The 7,292-nt window shown below is 35.3% G+C and overlaps 1 pseudogene; it reads right to left on the bottom strand.

Moving 5' to 3' along the window:
* Positions 1–5,265: 5,265 nt before the first annotated feature.
* LOC139082624 (large ribosomal subunit protein eL14 pseudogene) lies at positions 5,266–5,913 on the bottom strand (annotated as a pseudogene).
* Positions 5,914–7,292: the final 1,379 nt, after the last annotated feature.

The raw sequence follows: 7,292 nt of genomic DNA on the forward strand, positions 1-7,292 counted from the left end.
AACAATTTGAAGGAAGCTTAATCTCTAAAAATCCAAGAAGAAACTTAAAAATGTTACCACGATAATATTTGAAGGAAGAAAAAGTCATTCAAAATTCTTTCCAGAAACGAACCAATATGTACTGATCCAAATACAGATGCTGTCCATCCCTGTTGTGGAGTGCTATGTTAAGTCTGCTAAGACGGGCTTGAATCAGGAGCAGAGCACCAACACCAACAATGGGGTGTTAAAATTTGAAGCAGATGTCTCCCTCTTGCTTTGGATTAAACTATTGCTGTTCTGTAATATTGGAAGACAATCACAATATCTCTTCTTAAATAAAACCCCTGAATTCCACAGAGCACGGCCATGACTATAAAATCAGCATGAAATACACTGAAACCTTTTTGCTTGATCACTTGAACACCACTTTGAACATGTCAGTATAAAAATATTCTGAATTTTTTTGCAGTAGAAAATCAATATTTTAGTGGTTAGCAATTTAATTTTGATGAGCAACTTTCAAAGTTAAGGAGTATTGTTTTCTCTTTCAGAATTAGCTCTCAATATAAAATTGCTCTAGCTTAATGGTCTAGATTAAGGGGATTTTTTAATCCTTAGAAGCAGAATCTGCCTTCTATTTACGTCGAAGCCCCCCAATAGTCTCCCAACGTTGCTGATTGAAGAATAGGGCCAATATTTGCACCTGTACCTCATTTGCACCTGCATCCCCAGTAACTCCAGGAAAAGTGGCTTCAGTGGGAACCAGTTAGAATGATTCTGATGATTTGGGTAAAGAGAAAAATACTGCCACTGGCATATTTTTATTGTCTTTGGAAAATTTTGTTGACATTTTTACCCCTGAAAAGTGTTCAATGTGGTTGCAAAAGTGTACCATTTGTTTTATAGCATAAAAGATTTATTTTACTTTAAAGGCGTTCATCAAAGCATTGTCTTTGGCAACTGAAAATATGTCATGCAGAATTGCACTCTGTTATCAAATGGCATTAATCTAAACTCTGAGGTTATCCCGAGGTGAGGAAATAAATTGAAGTTGGGAGTGTTGAGCACAGCACATAGGGTGATGGTCCACACTAAACTGAGAATAAATCTTTTGGGGACATGCTTAGTCTTTTAAAACAGTGAAGAGTTTTGTTGGCTTTAAAACAAGAGTCAGAGGAGAACAGATTTTAACGTATTTGGTAATTTTGGAACAAGAAAAACGGAGATTAAAAATGGAAACAAAAATAGATATTCTCTTCAAATTCCATATCTTTAGAAATATTTCATGTTGTGAGAAGCATTCACTATATCTTTCCTAAATGACTAATTTAAGAGCAAATCTAAAGTTATTACAGTTATTATGGTAGATTCAAATAGCGATTATATTTATAATGGTTATAATACTTTCTCACCTATTGCATTTAAAAGATACGCATATGCTATAAAAGTATAAATAATAATGCCAAGGGCTTTTTAGTTTTATTATATCAATATTTTCTGTTAATTAGTCAATGAATTAGAAACTCCATTAAAATTAAGATTTCTTATTTACAACGAGCTTGGGATATTTTTGAAAACATTGTTCAGTCATTATTAAAATAGATTTGAGAATATTTTTAGCCTCAGCCCCTAGGTTAAGTCACATCTTTAAGATTTGCCACCTTTAATTATTGTTAACTCCTTAAGTGCTGTCACCTGCTAGTGTGCCTTGCTTAGTCCTGCTTTGTTATGTTCGTATATTTCCCATAAGTCTCACCCCTGAATTTCTTCTAATTAGCTCTGCTTGTTTAAAAATAAAAACTAATAAACGTAAAATTTATTGTCCTCACTTGGTTCCCCAGGCATCCTTACTAACAATAGAGCATAGATAGGCCAATGCAGAACACTTTACATACACTCCTTAAAAGAATAAGACCTGAACAAAGTAGATTGTCATAGTCTCACCCTTCCTGAAAACTCTGCATCTATTATAACAGTGCTCAAATTCAAATTCTACTGATTAAGCAAAAAATGCCTATTAGGGATAAGGAACAGCTTCCTACACTTACTGATGATAAGTATAATATCAAACTCAATTTCTAGAATTCCCAGTTGGAAAATTTTTACAATTATCATAAAGTTATGTTATTTAGAAGGAGGAACACAAAGAAAACAGAAATGAAGAAATAAGAATGAATGGAGAAATTACTAGACGGTGGAATCTCAAAATAGTTTCTAAATTAATTTCTAAAGAGTTACCTATGTATATAATTTACATATACATATAAATACATACATATATACCTACATATATATGTATATATTCTGTGAAATAAATAGCATTTTAAGTTTTATAAATTAATTTCACTTCCACTATCTAATTTGATTTGAAAATTAATAGATTTTATTATTTTTACTAATAAACCACATTGAGAAAAACAAAATGTAAAAATTTTTTGAATGTGTCTAAATTTCCAATGGCCCATTATTAGTTTGGTGTTAGCAATTAAAAAAAGATGTATTCACTGAATGCTTATTCAATCCAAATATGATCTAAACTATAAAATATCTTTCCTAACCATGAGAATAATTAAAGAAGGTAGAGAACTCATAAAATACACACGGATTAATTTTAAACAAAAAAATGTAAGAGTTGGAACATGATTCCACATACAATGGAAGCCATTGAGGAATTTTAAGCAATTGAGTGTCTTGTTATGTATTAAGTTTTAAAAAAATTATTCTGGTTGTTTCGTGTTTATATGAAATAACCTGATTGTACTCTGATGTATTATCAACTACATGTAATACTAATTTTGCTTTCACTTTGTGCTTTCTGTATTCCTTTCCTGTCTCTGCTCCTGTCACAATATATGTTTTTCAGTAATTACCTATGTCCAGGACAGTGCAATGGATTTATAGAGGCATTTGATCTTTAAAAATCATGTTTGTCACCAGCCCACCTGGTGGCGTAGTGGTTAATTTTGCACCCTGCACTTTGGCGCCCAGGGTTCACAGGTTTGGTTCCTGGGCATGGACTTACACACTGCTTATCAAGCCATGCTGTGGCAGGTGTCCCACATATAAAACAGGGGAAGAGGGGCACAGACGTTAGCTCAAGCCCAATCTTTCTCAGCAAAAAGAGGAGGATTGGCAGCAGATGTTAGCTCAGGGCCAATCTTCCTCACCAAAAAAAATGAAAAGAAAAAGAAAAATCCTGCTGGTCACATTTTCTAGGGATGTCTTTACCTACAGTACTCCTGAAGTGGTCTGATCAATAAGAAAGAACCAATTGGAACTAATTGATAATGTGAAAAAGCCTGAAAATGAGCCCGTAACATTGGATTTCTAAATAATGAAAGGGCTGAGAGAGCACAGGGAGAAAGGTCCTAAATGTTAAATAAGCAGACTTCAAAGTTAAAAGAAAATAATAGTAATACACATGACTTTGATTATGCAACCTTTTTTATCCTACAAAGAGCTTTCATATTAACTCATTTTATCCTGGCAATTGCTTTATGAGACATTTTATCTCTATTTTAAAATCAGGGGAGAAAAGCAAAAAAGGCTAAGTGACTGCCTTGGATCACAAGACTTGCAAATGACAGAGCAAGGCCTTGAACCCAGGTCGTCTGATAACAACTCCAGGGCTATTTCCATCACTCCACATAGTGTTCCACAGGCGAAACCTGGAAAATTAAAGGTCTCAGATGGATGGGAGCTGTTAAGGAGCAATCTCAATGAGGGCTTGAAAGGAACTTTATCAGAATTACTTGTGAGGTTTTTTTCTTTCTTTCTTTCTTTTTCTTTTTTGAGGAAGATTAGCTCTGAGGTAACTACTGCCAATCCTCCTCTTTTTGCTGAGGAAGCCTGGCGCTGAGCTAATATCTGTGCCCATCTTCCTCTACTTTATATGTGGGACGCCTACCACAGCATGGCTTACCAAGCGGTGCCATGTCCACACCCGGGATCTGAACCGGCAAACCCTGGGCTGCCAAGAAGCAGAACATGCCACCAGGCTGGCCCCTTGTGAGGTTTTTTTAAAACTGTTCACAAACACACACACATGTACACACACACACACCACTATATGCCATATACACAGACTACGTTATCCCTAGTTTGGTCTATTGTCATAGTGAGCCATGAGTCGTCTTGAGATAAGAGTGACCATGAAAGGATGTAAGGATGTTTAAGAACAAAAATAATTGAGAATCAATGATCCAATAATTTCATTCCAAAAATTAATCTTGAGTAATTTTTACCTGAAAGTAAGAAGAAATGAATTCGAATAAATTAATATATATACCTAGGTGGTCACGGAGTAAATCAGGTATGGAATAGCCTTGTATAGAGAATGAACAAAAGTCATATCAAAGGATAAAACCAACAGGATTTCACAGATCTGAGAGAAGAGCATCAGGAATATTTGAGCTCAGAGTACACTGAGACACGTAAAATGAATTAGCAAACAAAGGAAATATTTAACAGTAAAAGAAACAAAATTTTGTTTTTAATTATAAAAGCAAATTTCGTTATTTAAAAAGTGGAAAAGTACAAAGAACTGTAGAAAATAAATTAAAAATTACTAAACACCTCATAATGTAGAGGTAAATACTACTAAAATTATAGAATATTTTCTTAATCATGTCTACACATTGTGTTAACTATATTTACTATTTTCCAGAGAGGCTGAACATTTTTTATACACTCACCATAAATATTTATTAATACTTCTGTTAACAGCAATACTAATTTACTCTGTGGACTTTCTGTCTACAAAGACATGCTACTAAGTGCTTTATGTGCATTATCTTATTTAATTCCTTTTTCGTTGAAATATAATTGACATACAACACTGTGTAAGTTTAAGGTGCATACCTTGTTGATTTGATACATTTGTATATTGCAATATGATGGCCATGGTAGCGTTAACTAACACCTCTATCACATCACACAATTGTCATTTAATTCTTTTAAATGACTCTTCGTGTCTTTTTTCTATTTTTAGAAAAAATAGTGCTTCTTGAAACTCTGCTTGTCTAAGCTCTTTTTAGCTTAAAAATATTAACCCTTTCTCCAGCAAATCCAAAAAGGGTTTAATGCTAATTTTAAAGAAAAGTAATTAAAGGAACTTTGTGCAGAATCAATATTTAGGGAGGAGTGTTAACAGACGATACAGAAAAGCAGATAAGGGGGCAGGTTTATTATGTGAATCTCCAGGAAAGTTATAGAATTTTGGCTACGTAAAAATATTTTGTAAGCTATTATTTATTTATTTTTCAAAAAGAACCTTTGTGATCTTTATAATAGCCTCTTATGCTCTTCTGCTTTCTTATCAGATGCCTTTGGAGCAGGTGCTCTCTGGGCTGGAAATTTCTGATCCTTCTGAGCTTTCGGAGGTGCTGCCCTCCAGCCTGCAGCTTTCTGGGCAGGAAACTTCTGTGCTGGGGCCTTCTTGCCCACAGCAGTCATCTTTTTGGCTGGAATCTCTGCAGCAGCTGCTCCAGCTTCCCCCTTAGCAATAAGCGGTTTTCTGGGAGAAGCTTTTAGCAGAGCTGCCTTTTGAAGCTTCCTAACTTCAAACTTGATTATTCTGTTCCTCATTTTCTTTGCTTTCATGACTTTATAACAATCAAAATCTGTCATCTTGGTTTTCCTTTCTTTGGCTTCAATCTTGACCTATTGTGTGGCTGCCCACTTTGTGGACATCTGCCTTCTGCCAGGCTTATCGGACATACTTGTGGTGGATACTGTGTGGGTACTTGAGGATGAAGTCAGTGAGCTGTGCGCATTTGTAAGGCACAGCCTGTCTCCTCACCTGAACGCAAGGTCCATCAACCAAAGCTCTTTTCTGACCACTAACATCTACAGTCGCGACCAGCTTCCAGCATGAGGCCCAAAGGAGACACAGGCCACATAGCCAACCTCCACAAAGTACCTGGACATCATGTTGGAACATTCAGAGAGAGCTGTAAGGTACAATTTAGTATAAAATTATGAAGTAACTGTTACTACTATTGCTATAATTTTCAGTTATTAAGATTTGAAAGTCAGATTTCAGATTATTAAAAGAAAAAATGTTCAGACAATTAGAATGGTTTAGCAACAGAATGAAAAATGACCTGGATGAACTCCATCCCATCACTGAAGTGTCCAAGCAGACAAACTGTAATGAGTGCTGTATGTATATGTGTATGTGGTGGGTAGGGTTGTACTTACGCCCATATAACCCATATAATTGTTTTACCTATTCATTCAGTTAGCTTTCACACTTTCATTGAAAGTCTACTATATATAAGATCCTGTGATATGTACTTGGTGAAAAACATTGATGAACAATATTACCTTATAGTCTAATAGAGGTGATAAAATATGCAAAGAATGTAATATTAAGTATAAACATAGTTTAGGATGGGGAAATACTTCTTTTAGATAGCACAATCAAGTAAGGCTCCATGAGGAAATTGCCATTAGAACTATTGCTGGGTGGGAAAGTTTTAGACATGTTGGTGAGGAAGGCAGTGGTAGTATATATGGAAAGATGGGAAACAAATTATAGAGTTTAAATCAGGCAAATCAATACAGTAAGCTAAGTTTCAGAAGCAGTCATGGGAAGAAAAGTGGGAGAGTAAACCTCGATATAAGTTTTGTAAAGAACAGCATGTCTTAATCTAAGAAATTTGAGGAGTGACTATTATATCACAAGAGATTCATATATCATATTATTTGAAATGTTTACTCTCGAAAGAAGAGAAAGGAGAGAATATTGGAAAGAACATTTTGAATCAGGAAGCCCAAGAAAGCTTATTAAAATTATTCAGGGAACAGAGAACTTGTGTAGTAGCTATGGAAATAGAACCATGAGATGGTGTGAGAGCCACTGCATGTGTAGAATTAAGAATTCTTTCTAGGCTGGCCCTGTGGCCTGGTGGTTGAGTTTGGTGTGCTCCCCTTTGCAGCCCAGGTTCACGGTTTCGGATTCTGGGCACAGACCTCCACCACTTGTCAGCCATGTTGTGATGGTAACCCACATACAAAAGAGAGGAAGATTGGCACAGATGTTAGCTAAGGGTGAATCTTCCTCAGCAAAAATTTAAAAAAAAAAAAAGAACTCTTTGCAACTGAATGGCTATATGGAGAGTGGTATGTAAAATAGGAAGTGATGATGAGACTCTAAGCATGTTGATACCATTAACAAAAAGACAAAATTAGAAAGAAAAGGAAATTGAGTGGGAGATATAGCTGGTTTGATTTGGAACCTGTATAACCCAGATGTCAGCTGAGGTAGTCTGTGGTAAGATATTTCAATCAAAATGGCAAGAATATCT

This window comes from Equus przewalskii, chromosome 3, assembly GCF_037783145.1.
Source record: "Equus przewalskii isolate Varuska chromosome 3, EquPr2, whole genome shotgun sequence".
Lineage (NCBI taxonomy): Eukaryota > Metazoa > Chordata > Mammalia > Perissodactyla > Equidae > Equus > Equus przewalskii.